We start from the raw sequence: 20,044 nt of genomic DNA, 5'->3' as shown, positions 1-20,044 counted from the left end.
TTGTGAACTGTTAATCTATAGGAAGAGGCTTTCAGAAAGAAGGGATCCTAAATGCAAGGGACCCAAGGTTGGAGCATGTTTAATGATTAAAAAAAAAAACCACAGAAAATAGCACACAACTGCAGTACATTGAATGTAGTGGGTCTGCCATGATGCATCTAGAAAGGAGACAGATGAAGTGGAGATTGGGTTAAACTTTGCAGATCACAGTGGTACTTTAAATTTTATGCTAAGACCTTTGGAATGTCACTGGAGTAGATTGACATTTTATAATATGTGTTTCTCTTCGTGTCTACCGAGAATGGATGCTTTAAAGTATGAATGTTCAGAGAATAACACAGGGCTGTTGTAGCAGTTCCGGGGAGAGGTAACGGTCAGGGCTGTACCTGCAGAAAAGTGGAGGAGTGGATGGAGATGATTTGTCATGTCTTTGAAGAGAAGGTTAAGAAGAGCTTTTGATTTGGGTGGAGGTGAGGGAAGGCATATAGAACTAAGGCAAATTTTCAGGTGGTTATTCAAATATATTGACTATTGGTCAGATTGTGCATTCATTCTGAAGGTAGAAACAAAAGAATTTGGTGAAGAACTGAACAGGGGCCATCTAACAAAGAGAGGAGCGAAATGACTGGCACAAAGATGCTATCATCTCATGTGTGGCAAGGCATGGTGGCTTTTTTCCATTTTCTTTTAAGATGCAAAATGCTATTACTAATTTACCAATTCCTTTACATTCCATTTGCATTCAGAAGCCAGGAATGCATGGAATAGTCAGACTAGAGATGGGTCTGATTTGGGATGGTGACTCCTCTCTGTCTAAAGGCCAAAACCATCACATCTTTCACTGAAACTTGGAAATAGTTTATGAATGTTTTGAGCAATAAGAGTCAACTGCTTACAGAGCAGAGCTTGTCATATAGGAATGTTGGCTTGTCAGCCGATAAGAAGCCTTCATTTAGGAGGCATCCTAAATAAATTCAAAATTATCTGTATGCAAACCCAAGCATTGTTTGTTTTCTGCCAAGATATCAAACAATAAAATGAATTATTATTCATTTTTCACATTAATACATTTAAAGATATAATCGTATATGAAAACATAGGCTCTGGAAAGGTCTGTGATTATACAGTAATCAAGACCTCAATCAACCTTCTACAGAACCACAAATCGTTTTCTATATTTATTGTTTTTCTTACTGCATTATACTGAAAATAGCAGTTTATATATGTGCCTCTAACTACAACATAGTGCTTAAGCATTTAGAGAAATAGACCGTGGCGTGGAGTACCTACAGGAAGTTTTGAATCTAATTCCCAAATAAGCATGCTTACACACATAAACATCCAATTGAGGAAATGACTGCATGGCTGGCCTTTATGGGCCTCTTAAAGACCATCCAAGAAACTCTGATAAGATGTCTAAAACACTGCAAACCCAGGCCACTTCTCTGTTTCAATTTGATCCACGGTAAGCTAAAATACCACCTGTGGAATAGTTTGCATCCATTCTTAGGAACCCTTGTATTGGATGGAGTATCACCTTTATTAAGGGGAAGGCTATTGTGTCTTTAGTTTCTTGAACCTTTGGGACTTAGTACAGAGTCTCTGAGACTTGCTAAAAGGAGAAATGCAACACAATACAGAATACCTGGCCTATGAAGCCAACGTTTACTCTGTTCCATCTTCCTCTTTTGCAATCCTGGCCGAGTCCTGGTCATGCTCTACATTTGGATATTCTTGGTGAAAAGGTATTCAAACATTAGTGTATTTATTACCCAGGGAATTTTTACTGCATCATATATGACTTGAACCATATTCTTGGATAATATAATGGGAAAAACAGACAGACAAAAAAGAATAAACTAGGACCTTCAAAATGAAGTTAAGTGCTGAATAGGAAACCAGTTAGATTCTTGGGGAGAAGTTTGATTCTCATTAGGGAATGACATTTAACACTAAAGTGTTAAAAAGATATGTCATTTGCCATATTGTACTCTCTGGGTCCAGCTCTCCTCACGTATTGGCAGGTCTCCAGTATTGGCAAGGAGAGGATAATAAGCTTATGCTGTCATAACAAACAATCCCTCAATGTCAATGGCTTAATACAACGCTCTGGTCAACACCCTTCATATGAACTCTGCTATAGGTAGATGATTCTCTGTGCAGCTGTCCTTCATGTGGTGATTCAGCAGATCAAGCTGATTTGACCCTTTGACACCTTAATGTCACAGGCTCCCTCCCATGTTCATTGTTTCAGGGAAGAAATACACAGGAGGATCCTGTATGAAAAGGGCTCTTCATCTCCGGTTTAGATGTAACAAACATAATTCCTTCTCACATTTTACTAGCCAGAATCAGTCATGCTGCCTTATTCAATTGAAAGGGGTCTGAAAAGAGGCTGTCCATGTGCTCAAGGATGTCCATGGCACAGGATGGGAGGAATCCACAGCACTGTCCATGCCACACTGCTTTTGCTATTTTTCTAGATTTATACCCCTTTCTATTTCTTGAGCACACCCCAGGCTTATGGTGTTTTGTTACCCACTCTGCACATTTCCCCAGAATTCTCAGAAAATAGTTTTTGGGGAATACTCTGTCCCCTCAAATGTTTGGTCACCTTTAAGGCACCTGCTCCAAAGCTACCCTTTCTAAATCCTTCCTTGACTACCTTGGAAAAGCTGGCCAATCCCTCATTTTTGACTTTCCAGCATATTTTACACAAATGACTAGACCATGTAACATAGGGTATTTATTTTACTTCCTCCTTGTCTCATGTGTCTTTCTTACTAGTCTGTGTGCTTTGGGGTGGGATGGTAGAGACAATGTTTTGTTGTTTTCTTTCTTACTTGTTTTTGTCTGCTTCCCCTCCCTCATATTATTAGAATAGCTAACACAGAATCATACTTAATCAAAGATTGTTCAATAAGCTGATTTTGTATCTGAAACTTAAAGGGTAAGAACATATTTTCTTTTCAAAAAACTTTCATTCGCCTTCTCCTTTAGGATCAGGTCAACAAGGGTCATAATTACTATCATTCCACACATATGGAAGCGCCTAATCCCTCTACAGAAGAAGAAAATATCTATGGTCATTCTCCCATTTGACCAATATCTCATTTGAACAGTTATTAATGGAAGTGAGATAGAAAAACTCAATTAGGATAAGAGGGAGATGGTATCTTTAGCTAGAGAGAAGCATCAAGAATAACGAAATTGAGTTAAACTTTTATTCTCATATCTCTAAGCTATAAAGAGCTCCACTTAATATACATTTTTTCCTATTCTTTGCTTGAGAAATTACACTTAATTTCAATACTTAATTTAGTTTCATTTCAAATTTTCATTAAAATGCTGTCAATTCTCTCCCTCTGTTAATGCAAATAGTAAGTCTGGACCCAAAATTATCCCCACCAGCACATTCTTGCTGCCAGACATTCTTTTCAACTATTTAAATAGGCATTTTATAACAAACCATTTAATAGAAATATATGATTTATGTAGGCAGAACACAGTGTTTCATTAAAATAGATTAGAAAAGTTTAGACCTGGAGTTCAAACCAGGGTAATTATTTTGTCATTACCTTGTGTATAGTTCTTTCATTTCCAATTGTATATTGATTGGTTAATTCTGTGTTCCGTTTTCTTTACAGAAATTTATAATGGTCCATAAAATACCTTTTGTTTCTCTTTCACACGTGTGTTCCATTTCCTCCTCTTACATACCATACCAGAACCACTTTGGAAGTGGTAGCGTGCACTTTTAGGAATTACACTGGAATAGGAAGCATCCACAGAACCGCTCCAAGCATGTTGAGACATATGAGATGCTATAAATAGACTGCTACTCTGAACTTGGTATTTTTTTTTCTTATTGTCTGAATCAGGCATCTGGTTCAACTATGACAGTGATGACCCCTATAAGGTGTAGCATGCAATCAAAGACACTTTCTTATTTCTTTATTTCCTATTTCCCTTGTGAGGGTAGTTTTCTACCAGTTAGGTCAAATCAAACAACTCTGTAGAAAAGGTATCTTAAAAAGGCATCAACAAGAGGGCAATTGCAGGGTTCAGAAAAACAGTTAATGTAAGAAGGTGCTGTGGATTCAGATGGTTGGCTTGTGAATTCAGGTTATCTCCTAAAGGATTGTGCTCTGGATGGTAAAGACTCCTGAGAAATGGACAGCTCTACCAAAAGTTAAGGGCCAATACCTTTTTCCTCTGTATCACCCAACACCTTAATGCTCAAGATAATCTGAACTGCTTTTCATTTGTATCATTTAGATCCTGTGTCTCTTGTAGAAAGTGCCACTCTGAACATTGGGGTACATGTGCTCCTATGCATCAGCCCTTCTGTATCCTTTGGGTATATCCCTAGCAGTGCTATTGCTGAGTCATAGGGGAGTTCTATCGGTAGTTTTTTGAGGAGCCTCTACACTGTTTTCCAGAGCGGCTGCACATTCTACAATAGCTAAATCATGGAAAGAGCCTAAATGTCTATCACCTGATGAGTGGATCAAGAAGATGTATCATAGATATACAATGGAGTACTACCTGGCAATGAGGAAGAATGAAATCTGGCCATTTGTAGCAAAGTGGATGGACCTCGAGGGTGTCATGCTAAGTGAAATAAGTCAGGCAGAGAAGGACAGATACCATATGTTTGCACTCATAGGTCTAACAGGACAAACCTAACAGAGGACTATAGGGAGGGGAAGGAGGAAAGAGAGCTGGGGAGAGCGAGGGACACAAATCATGAGAGACTACTGAATACTGAAAATGAATGGTGGACTGAAGGGGGAGGGGTAGGAAGGGAAGGGGGTGATGATCATGGTGGGGGACACTTGTGGGGAGAAGCATTGGGTGTTATATGGAAACCAATTTGACAATAAACTATTATAATTTTTTTAATGTTTTATTTATTTTTTGATACAGAGAGAGACAGAGCATGAGAGCGGGAGGGGCAGAAAGAGAAGGAGACATAGAATCTGAAGCAGGCTTCAGGCTCTGAGCTAGCTGTCAGCACAGAGCCTGATGCAGGGCTCAAACCCATGAACGTGAGATCTGACCTGAGCTGAAGTCAGAGGCTTAACTGACTGAGCCACCCAGGTGCCCCGACAATAAACTATTATAAAAAAAAAAAACAAAAACAAAAACAAAAAAATAAAATAAAAATAAAAATTATATAGAAAAAAAAGAAAAAAGTAGATCCTGTGCCTCTACTTAGGACTGTGCCTCTATGTGGAATTGGCACAGACATGCAGGTAAATGCAAGGCATGGCTCAAAAGGCAGCACCACTGCTTTCTTCCTCCTTATATGATCTGTTGACTTAACTTCATTTCTTGTCTTTTTCCATGACCAAAAGTAACTATCTCACCCTATCTCATAGGTGTAAAGATTTATAATAATAGCAACAACTAGTAAAATACAACTAGCGATTGTTCTCTTTCCTTGTGGGCTTCCTATAAGTGTGCTCTGTGCTAAGTACTTCTCTCATTCAGTCCTTACAATAGCGTTGTGAAAGAGGTACTATTTATTTACCGATTTATAGGTAAGGAAAACCAGCCTTAAAAAGTTAATCTAGGCTTTCTAAACCCACCTAGAAATTAAGTCATAAAAGCAGGAATCAAATAATATTTTTCAGACTCCAAAGCCTATGCTCTAGCTGTTGATAAGAAAGAACTCTAAAAGGAAAACATTACCTGGATTATTATTAATGGGAATGTGTTGTTACATTCATCATTTCCCCCAGGGATCTCGTGATTCATGCTGCTTTCATGGCTAACAAATGTCTATGACATTGATAGTCCTTAAATGTCCCCTCTACTTCTTAGAGAGCTGCCCAGTTTACTGTCACATACAAATAAGTGTAAACCTCTCCATTTTACTGTGGAAGAGATGTTCCTGTATTAAATTATAGTCCAATGAAAAAAACTCAGAGAGTTTATGATGTACCAGGGGTCTCAAGGTCTCTAAATGGTGGGGACACATGAGAACCCAACTTGAGTTTCTTAATTTATATATAGTGTTTGATACATAATGAATACTAATTAAATCCCATATTTTATTATTAGCCTATCACAAAGCAAGGAGGTGACATAAGATGAAGGGGAGGGGTAAGGGTGACACCTGTATTTCCAATGTTCATAACTAAAGGCCTCTGGGGACATGGAAGCCCAAGTGCTCTTTATAGAGTTGAGAAAGTAAGACAGAAACAAACTTGTGATGCAGAGAAGCATTACTGATGTAGACTTAGGTGGTATCCATCACCATGTGGGTTCCTTGGAGGAAAAAGTTGGAGGGTAAATACAGGTTTGCATGAGTGAGATATTTATTATGGATATCTCAGGATTATGGAAACAATGACCATGAAAAGAAATCATGTTTGCACAAAAGAAGAATGTGAACCATAATATAGTCTCATTGGGGTCCTTAGCTGACCATATGGGTATTTTAAATCAAGGACGCCTGTAAAGAGTTGTCCTAAGGTGGGATGTTTATGAGTCATTGCCAGCCAGAGGCCAGGAGGTCTAGTTCTCAACCTCATCCCAGCATCTTCTTCCTCAGCTCATTTGCAGCATCTTGAGTTTCCCAGGAAGATGGCAGTTAGAGAGTAGCCTGTAGGAAGTTAATACCAGGTGTTCCTGGGGTCCACACCTGTGGAAACTAAGTGAGGAAGCAAGTTTGGACAAAGGTTCATGTGCAGCTGTGATGTGAACTCATTGAGGATCTTAAGCAAAGGGGAATTCTGATCCTTGGGTGACCTTTCAGAGTTGTTCTCACTTGGGGGGTGGTAAACGTTGTACATTGCATCTACACTCCATCAGTCACCAGGTATGGACTGTCCAAGGAGGCTGATGTGACTCTGAGCAAGCTTGTGTTCCTTAGCTGTGACAATTGTCACAGGCTTTCTGCCCACAGCACTCCCAGCAGCGGGGGAGATGATTCAGTGATTCAGTCTTCCTTTCTCTTTCTTTCTTTTTACCTTTCTTTCTTTCTTTCTCTGTTTCTCTCTCTCTCTCTCTCTCTCTCTCTCTCTCTCTCTCTCTTTCTTTCTCTCTTTAATTTTAGAGAAAGAGTATGTGTGTGCATACATCAAGCAGAAGTGGGGCAGAGGGAGAGAAAGAGAGAGAATCCCAAGCTTCATGCTAAGCATGAAGCCTGATACGGGGTTTAATCCCATGACCCTGGGATCATGACCTGAGCTGAAATCAAGAGTCAGATATACAAACAACTGAGCCACCCAGGTGCTCCAACTTCAGTCATTCTTGGGAGTAGGATCTGGGTAGCACATCACAAGTCTGTTGCAACATAGCAGCTAATGTTAAGCTGTGGCTCAGTGCTAAGCCTTTCCTAGTTGTTCCATGGCTTACTGAAAAAGACTTTATAGAGTGGTGCCAAAGATATTTTTTATATAAATAAATTCTTTTAAGAATTTGAGGTTTAGCAGGATGTCTGCTCCATCTCCAGTTACATGGAATTTTCAATAATGAGTTAGTAGAATCCTTCATTACACTGTGATGATATTTATTGAGAGACTTTGCCTTATATCACTGCCTCTTCTCCCAAACTTCTTGTTGAATTAGAGAAAGTCATTTGGTCTTTACTGGAGGGACTGATGTACCTACGGATTGAATATTCTCATCTGTTCAGATAACAAAATTGAACTATACTAAACAGAACTAAACAGCTTCCTTTCTTCCTAAAGGATGAAATGCTTTTTTAAATAATTGACCCTGATCGATATAATTAAATACTTTTGAATCATTTATTTTTAAATGTATCATCCAACTTTTCCTTGAAACTTCTCAATGTAAGGATTTTATAGATGAGAATTTGTCTCCAAGAGAGATAACTTTTTCAAAGTTCATACAGCAAGCAAATGGGAGATTTGAAGGGGATGGAGAGTAAAATAAAACAAATACATTTACTCAGAGTGAGGCACTGTAATGGTGTGTCTTCCTCCATTTCCCTTCTATAGAGGATTAGACATGATGCCTGAGTCATGTAGAGCCTAGACATGAACCATATTCCCTCAGATTTCAAAACGCATGTCATCCATCTCTATCAAGTCCCTTTCATTCTGATAATATCTGAGAAAATCACTTTTAGTTCCTCAAATACAGTTTTACTTGTAATCATGACCAAAATTACAGCTAAAACATGTTGTGAATTTACCATGTGCCATGAGATGTGTGGTCATGAGACTTTAGGAGATAAACCAGAAGAACATTTTCCTTCTTGTTTCTTGAATTAAAAATGTCTTTTCTCTCAGATATTGATGCTTATACATGGGACAGTTTACATAATCAGCATGTCTCCATAAGTCTGGCTCCTAAGCCATTGAGTCCAGGCATATAAAGTTGGTCCCATAACTAAAAGCATCCTTGCCAAGAGGCAAACTAGCAAAAGACACCAGTTGCTTATGACCCCTACCCATTTTCCTGACTCATACTTATCAGATGCTTTTCCAAAAAACACAGCAGTTCTGAATGTTCTTTGTTGACCCTCACCCATGAAGGCATGGTTAGAGCTGTAGATACCTGGAAAGGACAAAAAGTTTGTCTTTCCAATGATTCAGTGTCTCTATTAGCTAGGAATGTTCATTTCCTACACCTTCAAGTTTCTCCTTAATTTATTATCTGAAAAAGAAAGGTCTATATAATTTTCTATAACTTACCATCATCTTTCACTTTTGCTTTTATGGTCCTGTTTCTGGGCATTTTAACATCATATTTGTTCTTTTGGTGATTACCTGGAATGTCCTACAATCACCTGGCCCATCTCCTTCCTATTCATTACAGGCACTGATACCAGGACAGGACTATGTTGTATTCACTGCTTTATCTCCAGGGCCGAACACAATGCCCAGTGAGCTGAAGTGAACCGATTCATTGCTCTGTTCAAAATTCTTAAGTGGCTCCTGATAACTCACTTTCTAGAATTATCTTCCTCTCCCACATATGCTTGACATTGCTGCAGATTTATTTTATTGATACTTAAACTAATCATCCCTATCAGGCAAGGATCACCCAGAGAAGCAGAAACAGCACACACACACACACACACACACACACACACACACACACACACAAACCCACATCTGTTTCAGGGAATTGAGCTTAAGCAATTCTGGAGCTGGATAACGATTTCCTTCGCTGTTTTTTTCTATGGTTTAATGTCCACAGGCAGGCAGGCAAAGAGGGAATATGCGGAGTAAACTGAAACCCCTTGAAGTAAAATGGACCCCAAGTAGATAGACTGAAACCTGTGTCTACTTTTGTCGTCTGTGAAGGGAGGTCTAATGGAGACAAAGCTGGGAGTGAATCCCAGCCTGCTCAGCAAGCTTGATAAAACTGAGTTGGTTTCATCTTTGTGAGTGTTTAACTTCAGTCTGCTACAAGAAGGCTGAAACCAGATCCAAACTTTACATTTTACATACATTTACATAGATGTGTAGTCTATAAACCACTACACATCTTCCTTGACTTAACAAGGATGTATGTTCTGACAAACTCCTCCTAAATGGAAGATATCCTCAGTTTGAAATGCATTTAATACACCCAACCTACCAAACATCATGCCTTACTTAGCTTAGCCTACCTTAAAATGTGCTTGTAACACTTACAGAAAAGCCTGCAGTTGGGCAAAATCCCCCAAATAAGGCATATTTTATAATCAAGTGTGGGTTCTCTCATGTAATTTATTGAGTACTGTGTTGAAAGTGCAAAATGCCTGTGTGGGGGCAGCATGGTGCCCAGCATGTTGGTTGTTGGCCCTTGTGATAGAGGTTGGCTGACTGGGAGCTGCAGCCACAGCCACTGCCCTGCAACAGGAGAGAGGATTATCCTGCATATCGATAACCGGAGAAAGATCCAAATTCCAATATGATTTCTGCTGAGTGAGGATCATTTTCACATGGTAGTAAGGCTGAACAGTTGGAAGTGGGGACTCCTGTACTTTAGACGTTACTGTATGACATTGCTGTTTGTCACTGGTGGCCATTCTCTTTTTCAGTAACTCTTCCTCTATCCAGAGCCTCTCAACCTGTTACTGATCTGATTTGATCTGCGCTTCCTTCAGTGAACACTTTATCTCATTGGTCCCAAGTCTTCAGCTTTGGTGCTTTTACTAAAAATGAAACCTCCTCATACTTGGACCTTGGCTCGGTGCACAACTGTCTTTTGATGTGTTTAGGAGGAATCATTTCCCCAGTCTTAACCATGGCTGTTGTTTAAGCCCAAACTGTGGAGTACCCTAAATGTAATTATTTTATCCTGGCATCATGTTCTCCTGGAATAGGATCCCTCTGCCTCCGTGTCCCTAGTATAAGTTGTTTTCCAAGTACCTCATTATTTTATTAGTCCAAACTAAAGACTGTTGATACTTAATATTACATTCTTGGTTAACAAGCAAAAATAAAAGTTCTATGTAAGAACTTCCTCGGTATGGTGGACTCCTCACACCTGTCCCTACCCTACTGGTTTCCACTCCAAATGCTAGAGGGCATGGTATCCTGAAGGCCAGCAGGCATGTGTTTCTCTGAGAACTCACAGGTGAGATTTCAGTGAGCTAGAAAGACATTCTGTCAAGCACCAGGACTTTCGAGGAAAGCCATGTCACTGCTGATGGCTTCAACCCTCAGGCAAGAGACTGGAGACTTTAACAGGGAAAGAGAAATATTCCTTAATCTTATTAACCTTGTGCTCCCAGGCCCCCAGAAGCTGCCTCCAAGCCTGGCTCCCACGGGATGTCCCAGGGATGGGACAACACCTCTTTAATGTGTGATGGATTACAGAACCTCCTTCCCGGATCTGAGGAGGCTAGACGTCCAGACTGGGTTAGGCTTGTCCTGGTCTCTGAGTAGCTGTTCTAAGTGGATAAGATTCTAGAAAATATTCCAGGCAGATTATGTTGTAAAGTCGTCCAGGGGGAGAAGCTAGTGTGGTATGAAAGAGGGCTTCCAAAACCTGAGTGATTCCTGCACAGTCTTTATGATATCATCTTAATTACATTTTTCCTTATTGAACTCAAATCTTAAATGTTTTTTATTAAAAGAATGAACTTTATATTACCATTGTGAAGGGAAAATCAGTTTGAGTTGCCATAAAATACTTCACAGTGATGTAATAAGTAAATAAACATAATGAAAACAATCAGCATTCTCATTTAAAGAGCATTTTTTTACATAGTGGAAGAAAACAACTATATTTGGAATTATATTCTATTTATCACTTAAATGAGCAAGAGTGCCCTGTACCACACAATCCCAACACATAACGAACTTGAAACTCCTCTTGTTCTTACAAAAAAAAAATCCCCTGAAAACCTGATATTAAACTTTTTCTTTTTCTTTTTCTTTTTTTTTTTTTTTTTTTTTTTTTTTTTTTTTTTTTTTTTTTTTTTTTTTTTTTTTTTTTTTTTTTGCGTCTATCAGAGAACCTAGGTTGCATGACAAACTGCTGCCCTGAAATGTTAGAGGTGGGTGAATCCAGAGTCACAGAGGAGGTTTGCTTTCCTGGAGCAAAACTACTGGGACCTTAAGCTGTTAGAATGGAATGTTCACGGGTTGCTAGAGGCTACGTTTGGATCAGTGTGATAGTAAGAAACTCCTGGGGGTCTGTTTCTTTTTTTTTTTTTTTTGTGGGGGGTGTGTGCCACATGTTCATGACTTAGCAACAAGAATGCTACCAGGGTCTTATAATGAAAATACCAGAAGATTCCTGAGACTCCAACAGAAGGAGGGGAAGGCTAATCTGCGGAATGCACCTTACCATGTTCTCCATCACAAATGCTCACTGTCCAGAACAAAAGAACTTCTCAGAACCTTATCTCACATGCACAATGAGCATTTCTCCTACCTCATTCCCCTCTAGAATTCATGTCTCCTATTAGGATGGAAAAAAATGTAAAAAAATATGTGTGAAGATGTCTGCTCCAAAACACAGGACCACTGAAACAATGACCTACTCAAAAGGCTATAGAGCACTTGCCTCAGCAGCCCCCGGACCTTACCACCACAGAACTTCAGTACATTCACAGGAGTGAGAACTGAAAGGACAGCAAGACACAGACTCCCTCTGAGGAGGAGTATTTAGGGAAACCTGACATCAACAGGGAAGACAAAGACAGGAACACTAGAATAATTAGTGCCTCTGACACCTCAACTACAATAAATATTAAATACAGTCCAGGGGCACCTGGGTAATTCAGTAGGTTGAGTGTCTGACTCTTGATCTCAGCTCAGGTCATTGATCTCACAGGTTCATGAGTTCAAGCCCTGCATCTAGCTCTGCGCTAACGGTAAGGAGCCTGTTTGGGATTCTCTTTCTCACTTTCTTTCTGTCCCTCCCTTGCTCATGGGTGTTCACTCTCTCTCTCAGAATGAATAACCATAAAAAAAGGTGTTTGTTTGTTTGTTGTTTTTGAAGAAAACAGTCCAATTCCCAGCCAGAGTAACAAAAAACCTCACATCAGAAAGGTTCAGACTTTAGTTCGTAATATCCAATATATCATGTTTGGCTTTTAACCAGAAATGCAAATCATGTCAAAAGGCAAAAACAAAACACATCTGAAATGACAAAGTAATGATCAGAACAAGACTCAGATATAACACAGATGTTGGAATTATAGGTGGGGATTTAAATAACTGATTCACACGCTAAGTGCTTTAATGGAAAAGACAGACGATATGCAGAAACAGATGGGCAACATAAGCAGAGCAGAGACTCTAAGAAAAAACTTAAAAGAAATTTTAGAAGTAAAAAATATTTTAAACATAAATGAAAGACTTTGATGGGTTCATCGTAGACTGAACACCACCACGAACAGGATCAGTGAGCTTTTCATGAAAATAGGTTGAAAGAAACTTCCAAACTGAAAAGTGAAGTATGGAAAGAAAACAAAATACAAAACACAACAGAACACCCGGTGGGTAAATTTCAAAATATGTAACATATGTCTAATTAGAATATTAGAAGGAGAAGAAAGAGAATAGAACAGAAGAAACACTTAAAATGATAATGTCCAAATTTTTTCTAAAATTAACAACAGAAGCCAAAGCACTGATCCAGGAAGCTCAGAGAATACCAAACATGATAAATATCAAAACTGAAATAAAAATCTAGACCTAGATATACCATTTTCAAACTGTGGAAAAGCAAAAATAAAAAGAAAATCTTGAAAAAAGCCAGAGGTTAGGGAGAAATACCTTACCTCTAGAGGAACACGAAAGAATTACAAACAGATTCTTGTCATAAATCATGTAGAGGAAAATAATGGAGTGAAATATTTAAACTGTTCAAAAACAAAAAGAAAAAAAATAAAACAATAGCCTATAATTATATGTCCAGTGAAATTATCCCTAAAAAGTAAATAAGAAATGAAGACCATCTCAGATAAACAACAAAGAAGAGAATAAATTTTCCTGCAAGAAAGGAAAGTTCTTCAGGGACAAAGAAGATGATACAGGTTGGAAACTCAGATCTATGTAGAGAAAGAAAGAACAATAGAGAAGGGGAAGGAAGTGAAGATAAATTGTTCTATTTTTCTTATACTTAGCTGAACTAAAAAGCACCTGCCTCTTTGTTGAAAGTAATAATAATAATAATAATACTATAATTGGTAATTACAGAAGACAAGTAAGTGAAGTAAATGGAGCAATGCCATTAGGGGCAAGAAAATAGGAATACTATGTGGCATCTGCATGAACATGAAGTGGTATAATGTAATTTGATGGTAGACTTAAATTAGCTTAAAATCTTTTTTTATTATCTTAAGTGGAGGGAGGGGCAGAGAGAGAGAGAGAGACAGAGAGAGAGAGAGAGAGAGAGAGAGAGAGAGAGGGAGAGAGAGAATCTTAAGCAGCCTCCAGACCCAGCACAGAAACAGACACAGCTCAATCCCACAACTCTGAGACCATAACCTGAGCTGAAATCAAGAGTTAGATATTCAGGGTGCCTGGGTGGCTCAGTCTAAGTGTCCAACTTCAGCTCAGGTTATGATGTCACTGCTCATCAGTCCAAGCCCTGCTTTGGGCTCTGTGCTAACAGTTCAGAGCCTGGAGTCTGCTTTGAATTCTATGTCCCCCCCACCCCATGCCTCCCCTGCTCATGCTCTGTATCTCTCTGTTTCAAAAATAAACATTAAAAACTTCTTTTACAAAAAAAGATGCTCAACCAAATGAGCCACCTAGGCACCCTTTAAATTAGTTTAAAACTTGAAAACTTGAAAACTCCAGGACAACACCTATAATTAAATTTTATGTATAACTACATGTATAATTAATAAGTTAAGAGAGGAGATGAACTGAAATACAAAATGTTCAATTAAAACAAGAGAAATCAGAAAGAAGGGAGGAATAAGGAATAGAAAACAGTTACAAACATGGTAGATTTTATCCAACTACACCAATTACTGTAAAATTGAAAGGTATACCAATTAAAAACAGGGATTGTAAAAGAAAACAAAAACAAAAACAAACACATGAACTCAGGTATTGTCAGAGTAGTTAAAACAAATAAGCCATACTTGGCTATATGTGTCTTTAAATATAAAGATGCAGACCAATTAAAAGCAAAAAGATAAAGACATATCAGGCTAACACTAATTAAAAGTAATCTATATAGCTACATTAATCTTAAACAAAAAAGTCTTCAGAACAAAGAAATGATCAAAACTAAAGAAGGGTGTTAATTACATACTGATAATGGAGTCAGTTCTCCAAGAACTCACAATTTCATTAGACATGGGTACTTGGGAAATAATTTCCACCCACTAGCACATTAGTAACACCAACTACTTTGTTTACCAAAGCATTTTGACATATATAAACTTGTTTAATTGTCTATCATAATGATGTGCTATACAGATTACTTAATATAGGCTCAATGAATTAAAATCCAGAGCCAGTTTTCCAAGCTACATTGTGAATGTACAAGTCTTCCTCTCCGTTTACACCTCCATCCTGTGTTCTTTACATTATCCTTTCCATGTAAGATTGGATAATTCTCCCTGTTCTGTCTGTACATCATCATCATCATCATCATCATATCAATCTCTATTTGATCTCATCTCTCAGCTTGTGTTATTTGGAAGAAGATTTGCATGGGTGATGTTTTGTATATATTGTCTTTACGTGAAGTAGTATTCAAGTTACACACTAACTTCTTTTCTAGTAGCATGTATCTCTTCAGTTAGTTCCTTAGTGGACGCCTCTTAAGAATATAGGTCTATTTCATATTGAAAGAATCTGATATATTTTAGGTTATTTTCTCTTGGGAGAAAAATGTAATAAGCCTCGATGAATCAACAGAATCGAACATAAATTCCTGCTATCAATCAGAAAAAAAATGGAACTTGGGCTTATTCATATTTTCAGAAGTTTTCATTTCCTTCCAAGAAATGGTGTTAATGGCTCATAATGGGACAGATGAATGTGATGCATATTATAATTGTCAGTGCTAACACGAAACCTTTCAAGGTTCTTAAAACAGAATAAATTGTACATTATCTTCAGGGTATCACTGGGGGGATTAAAGCAATTTATTTAAATTATGCATTTGCAAGGTTAAGAAGAAATTCTAACATATTTATTCATAACTATTTATTCAGCGCCTGCGGTGTGGCAGGAACAGTGCTAAGCGTGGTGGATCAGAGAACAGAGACTTCAAACCAAGGACCTTTTACAACCTCATACGACGTACTAACCACTGTCAGATTATGGGATAAAAATACAGGTCTGCTCTTGAGTCCACAATGGTATAACTGGTGTTGACTTAGTACCAATTGTAGTTAAAGCTCTTTTGCAATGTTATTTTGTTAAGACGTTAAACCAACCCATCACATGAATTTATGGAACGTAAGTAACTTCATTTAAACAACAGAACACAGAAAGGATATTTTTGATTTGCTTTTGGTTTGGATTGTTTTCGTCTAATGCCAGAGCAAGCAATCTTAAACATTAAGTTGCTTTAAGATAGACTGAAATGAGGGTACTTGAGTGGCTCAGTTGGTTAAGTGTCTGATTCTTGATTTCGGCTCAGGTCATAATCTTGTGGTTTGTGAGTTTGAGCCCCACGTGGGGCTCCATGTTGACAGTACGGAGCCTGCTTGGGATTTTGTCTCTCTCCCTCTCTCCTTGCCCTTCTCCCACTCCCTCTTCTCTCTCTCTCTCAAAATAAATAAATAAAACTTAAAAACAAAAGAATAGACTGAAATGATGCCACTGAGCTTGTTACACACACACCACCAAGGTCAAAGCCAAACCACGGCTGCCTCTATTTCTGTCCCACTCTGCATCTCTCCATCTACCAGTCTGTGTTACAAACCACCCTCCTCAATAGCAGTAGTGGGCTGTTCGCCCACCTGGCGAGCTGGCCAGTACCTCGAGCCTTCAAGGGCTCTGTTGTGTCATCACAAATTGGGAAACTGGTGAAAACTTTGAGGAACCCAGTGTGACAGATTCAGTGGTCATAACCAAAAATGACACTACTGAGGCATTGATGATCCTCAAAGCACTCTTTCTGCTGCTTCAGGTGCCTTACTTTGAATCCTCACCGACAACCCTCAACCCGGCAAGCAGTCGCCATTATCTAAGGCTGACAAGTGGAAACACAGAGATTGAGGGTGTAGACGGCTTTAAAGTCCACACAGCAAAGGAGCATAAAGAAGTTTAGATAGTCCGGGCCACGGTGCTTCCACTTACCTCACCACCCACCAGCTGGTGTAGGGCAACTCCATTCTGACACTATCAGAGTTAGTGCCAGGGTCCATGGATTTAAGGGAATGCCTCCCCACAAGACTGTTCCCACTCGAGAAATGAGCCCCAGTGGGGTCCCCAGGTCCCCCCCAAATTCTGACCAATTGGATATAAATCTGTGCATGAGGGTGAGGGGCTCCTATAATGTTTCACATGTTCAATAATTCCCTGGGAGGGAAAAGGTAAGATAAGATACTTTGCTGATGCTATGTTGAAAGATAAAAGGACACAATCATGAGCAAATGGTAATAAATAAATAAATAAATAAATAAATAAATAAATAAATAAAATGTGTGCCCACTGCATTATACTTAATAGTTACCTTGGGCCGGGTAGCAGGCATGATCGCTGGGGACTCTGGCTGTGTCAGTGCCACGGGAGGCTTGGCTCCGGAGGGAAGGGACTTTGGACAGCACCACCTGAAATCTGCACAAAGGAATTATTGACTAAAATCAGTGAAACTCAACAGAGATCGCCTCCTAGCGGCTTGGGAGCAGCACTACTGGACATATAGGTAAACGCCCAAAGTGGGGTTATTTTTTATGTTTCAGAGAGGGAGGGGCCTAGGAAGAGAGAGAGAGAATCTCAAGCAGGCTCCATGCTTAGAGCAGATCCTGCCGTGAGGCTCGATCTCATGACTCTGGGATCACGGCTTGAGCTGAAGTCAGGATATGATCTGGGCAGAAATCAAGAGTTGGATACTCAACCGACTGAGCCCCCCAGGAGTCCCAGCAGCTGAGATTTCTGAACGAATGTCAGCAGAGTGAAAACAACATGTGTGAGAACACTTTGCTGTAATAGTAACAGTGGCCTTATTAAACAAGAGTATTTATGCCGGGAACCGCCTGGCCTCACTATCTAGAAATTCTCTAGAGCACCCTCAAGGTAGGTTTTGTGCTTCTTATGTTACAAGAGGTGATCTGAGGCTCAGAGAGGTTAAGCTAATTTGCCAAGGTCACAGGACTCGAGCTGTGGAAGGCAGGGTCCTGACCCAGGCCCACCCTGCACCCATTCTTCACGCCAGCTCACTTTTGATGGGGTTTCATCATTGTGCTCCCCCTTCTGCCCCCCTTCTCATTGCTGTCCTAATCAGGCCTCTGGAAACCTAGCTGCTGAGCCTAATGAAACCGAAACCACCGTGACATGAGCCAAACCCAGAGGGGCCCTCAGGATGGGATGAGGCTCAATCTCTCCAACAGAGGATGTGGAAAGCCTGCCCTCCTCATTAATCATGTGCTGTCCGAGATTCCACAGCCACACATACTTCTCAGCCAAACGAATGCCAAACACAGTCATCTCCACCGAGAGCAATTAGCAAGTCGCACATTAATATTGGGGAAGCCAGTCAAGGGCAGTGGTGAGTGGTCAGGGTGCGTTTGCTCCTCCCCTGCCCTTGGACGTGTGGAGGGAGGTCCGTCCTCTCACAGCGCACTTGGGAAGACAGATTCCATTTCTCCGGAGGCTCTGTGCACTTCCTTCGCAGCTGGCCCGCTGCCAGGAACACTGATCTGATTTCTCCTGTAAACTAATCCTATTTCTCCCTCAGGTGCAAATTTCCCCTCTTTGCACCTTTAATTAACAAGCTACTGTGATCAAGCAATCAAACCTTTTAAGCCCACATTATTATTACATTTTAAATATCTGCTGAAAGACCTTATACCGGGAGGTGTTAGTGTGGGTCTCCATTTGCACCCAGGTCTGTTAACGCGGTGGGTGGGAAACGCCTTTGATGTGGGGGAGACACACATGGTTCTTCTGAATGTTCCTGCTTCTGATTTCGGGCCAGTTTCAGCCTTTCCTTCTGATTCCAACCACCCACTTTCTAAATGGCTAAGAGTTAAAAAAAAATCAGAGTTTTTTTTTCATTTTGTTTCTTATTCTTTCTTTTTAATATTAGGAACAATTATCATACATACTTTTTATTGGCCCTTTGTGGTTTATAAAACTCTCTCACCTGTATCAACTCAAAGTTCTGGCTGCTGCCTCGCTCTCTCTCTCTGTCTAGTCTCATCTCCATCTCCCACCTTGTGCACTACTTGCATCAACCCAGCCCCGTGGTCCTTCTTTGAATGATCCTTGCTTCCTTCCTCACTGGGCCTCCTGTCCCAGTTCCTGCAGACCCCTCCACCTCCTGCCCACTTCCCCCAGGACGTGTGCCCTGACTCCATTCCAAGTCAGGATCCTCTGCTCATATGACTTCATGAGCCTGGGCTTTTCTGCCAAAGCAATGAGCTCAGCTGAGATCATACCTTCTACTTCCTCTCCATACTTCACACGGTTGCTTCCTTGATCCTGCTGACCCCACTGGATTCTAACCTCTGGGGAGGGTGACCTTGGTTGTCCTTTCTGACATTATGTCCACATGGCCCAGCACTCTGCACTTCATAAATACACAATATTTATTCACTGAATGACTTAATCTTTTTGTATAGGAAGCCCTTTATGTGCACTTGCAGGTGTAGAATTGAGGCTCAGAAAGATAATGTATCTTTAGTGAGCACTTGATACTATCAAGAAACACAAACCCTAGTCTTCGGATTTCCATATAATTACTGTCTGCTGCTCAACACACACACACACACACACACACACACACACACACACACACACACACACTTTTCCCTAGTGTGGAGGAAAGACAAGGAATGCTCTAATAATCTGGAGCTGCATCTGGAGAAGAAAGACGGAAATCCAAGTCCATGCTGTACATGCTACTAATTGGGTTGTTTATGGGAACATTCTTGACGAGCCGCTAAATCTTCTATGCTCTGGAACACTGAATGTCTGTGTCCGTTGCTATGCTATTGTCTCTAGACAGCACCCCCACCCTTTTATCCTGTGTTCCTGGTGTTGAGCTACTGGTTGGCCCATGCCATTGGTCTTGGAAACTGGCTTCATTTCCCCATCTGCCACAGGGGGCGTGCGGATCAGGCTGGAAGGCTGGGGGAGCCAGCTTAGTGCATTCTTCCCTGTCCGCTAATTCTGGTTTTGCTTCCTGTGTCTGTGAGTATCCCTAAAGCAGTGGTTCTTCACCCAGAAGTAAGCAGTTTCTTCCAGGTTTCAGTGTTTCCGACACCCACAGTACCGGCCTCTTTACCTGTCTACCCCTGGAGACGCCAGCACTAAGTGACCAGTTCTCTCTGCTCAGACATCTGAACCCTGCTCTGCAGCCTTCCTCCTCTGAACTTCTATTTTTAATGTTTATTTATTTATTTTGAGAGAGAGAGAGAGAGAGAGAGAGGGAACAATCGAGCAGGGAAGGGGCAGAGAGAGAGGGAGAGAGAGAGAGA

The sequence above is a fragment of the Suricata suricatta genome, chromosome 15, assembly GCF_006229205.1.
Source record: "Suricata suricatta isolate VVHF042 chromosome 15, meerkat_22Aug2017_6uvM2_HiC, whole genome shotgun sequence".
NCBI classification, from domain to species: Eukaryota; Metazoa; Chordata; class Mammalia; order Carnivora; family Herpestidae; genus Suricata; species Suricata suricatta.
This window is presented reverse-complemented; position numbering follows the sequence as displayed.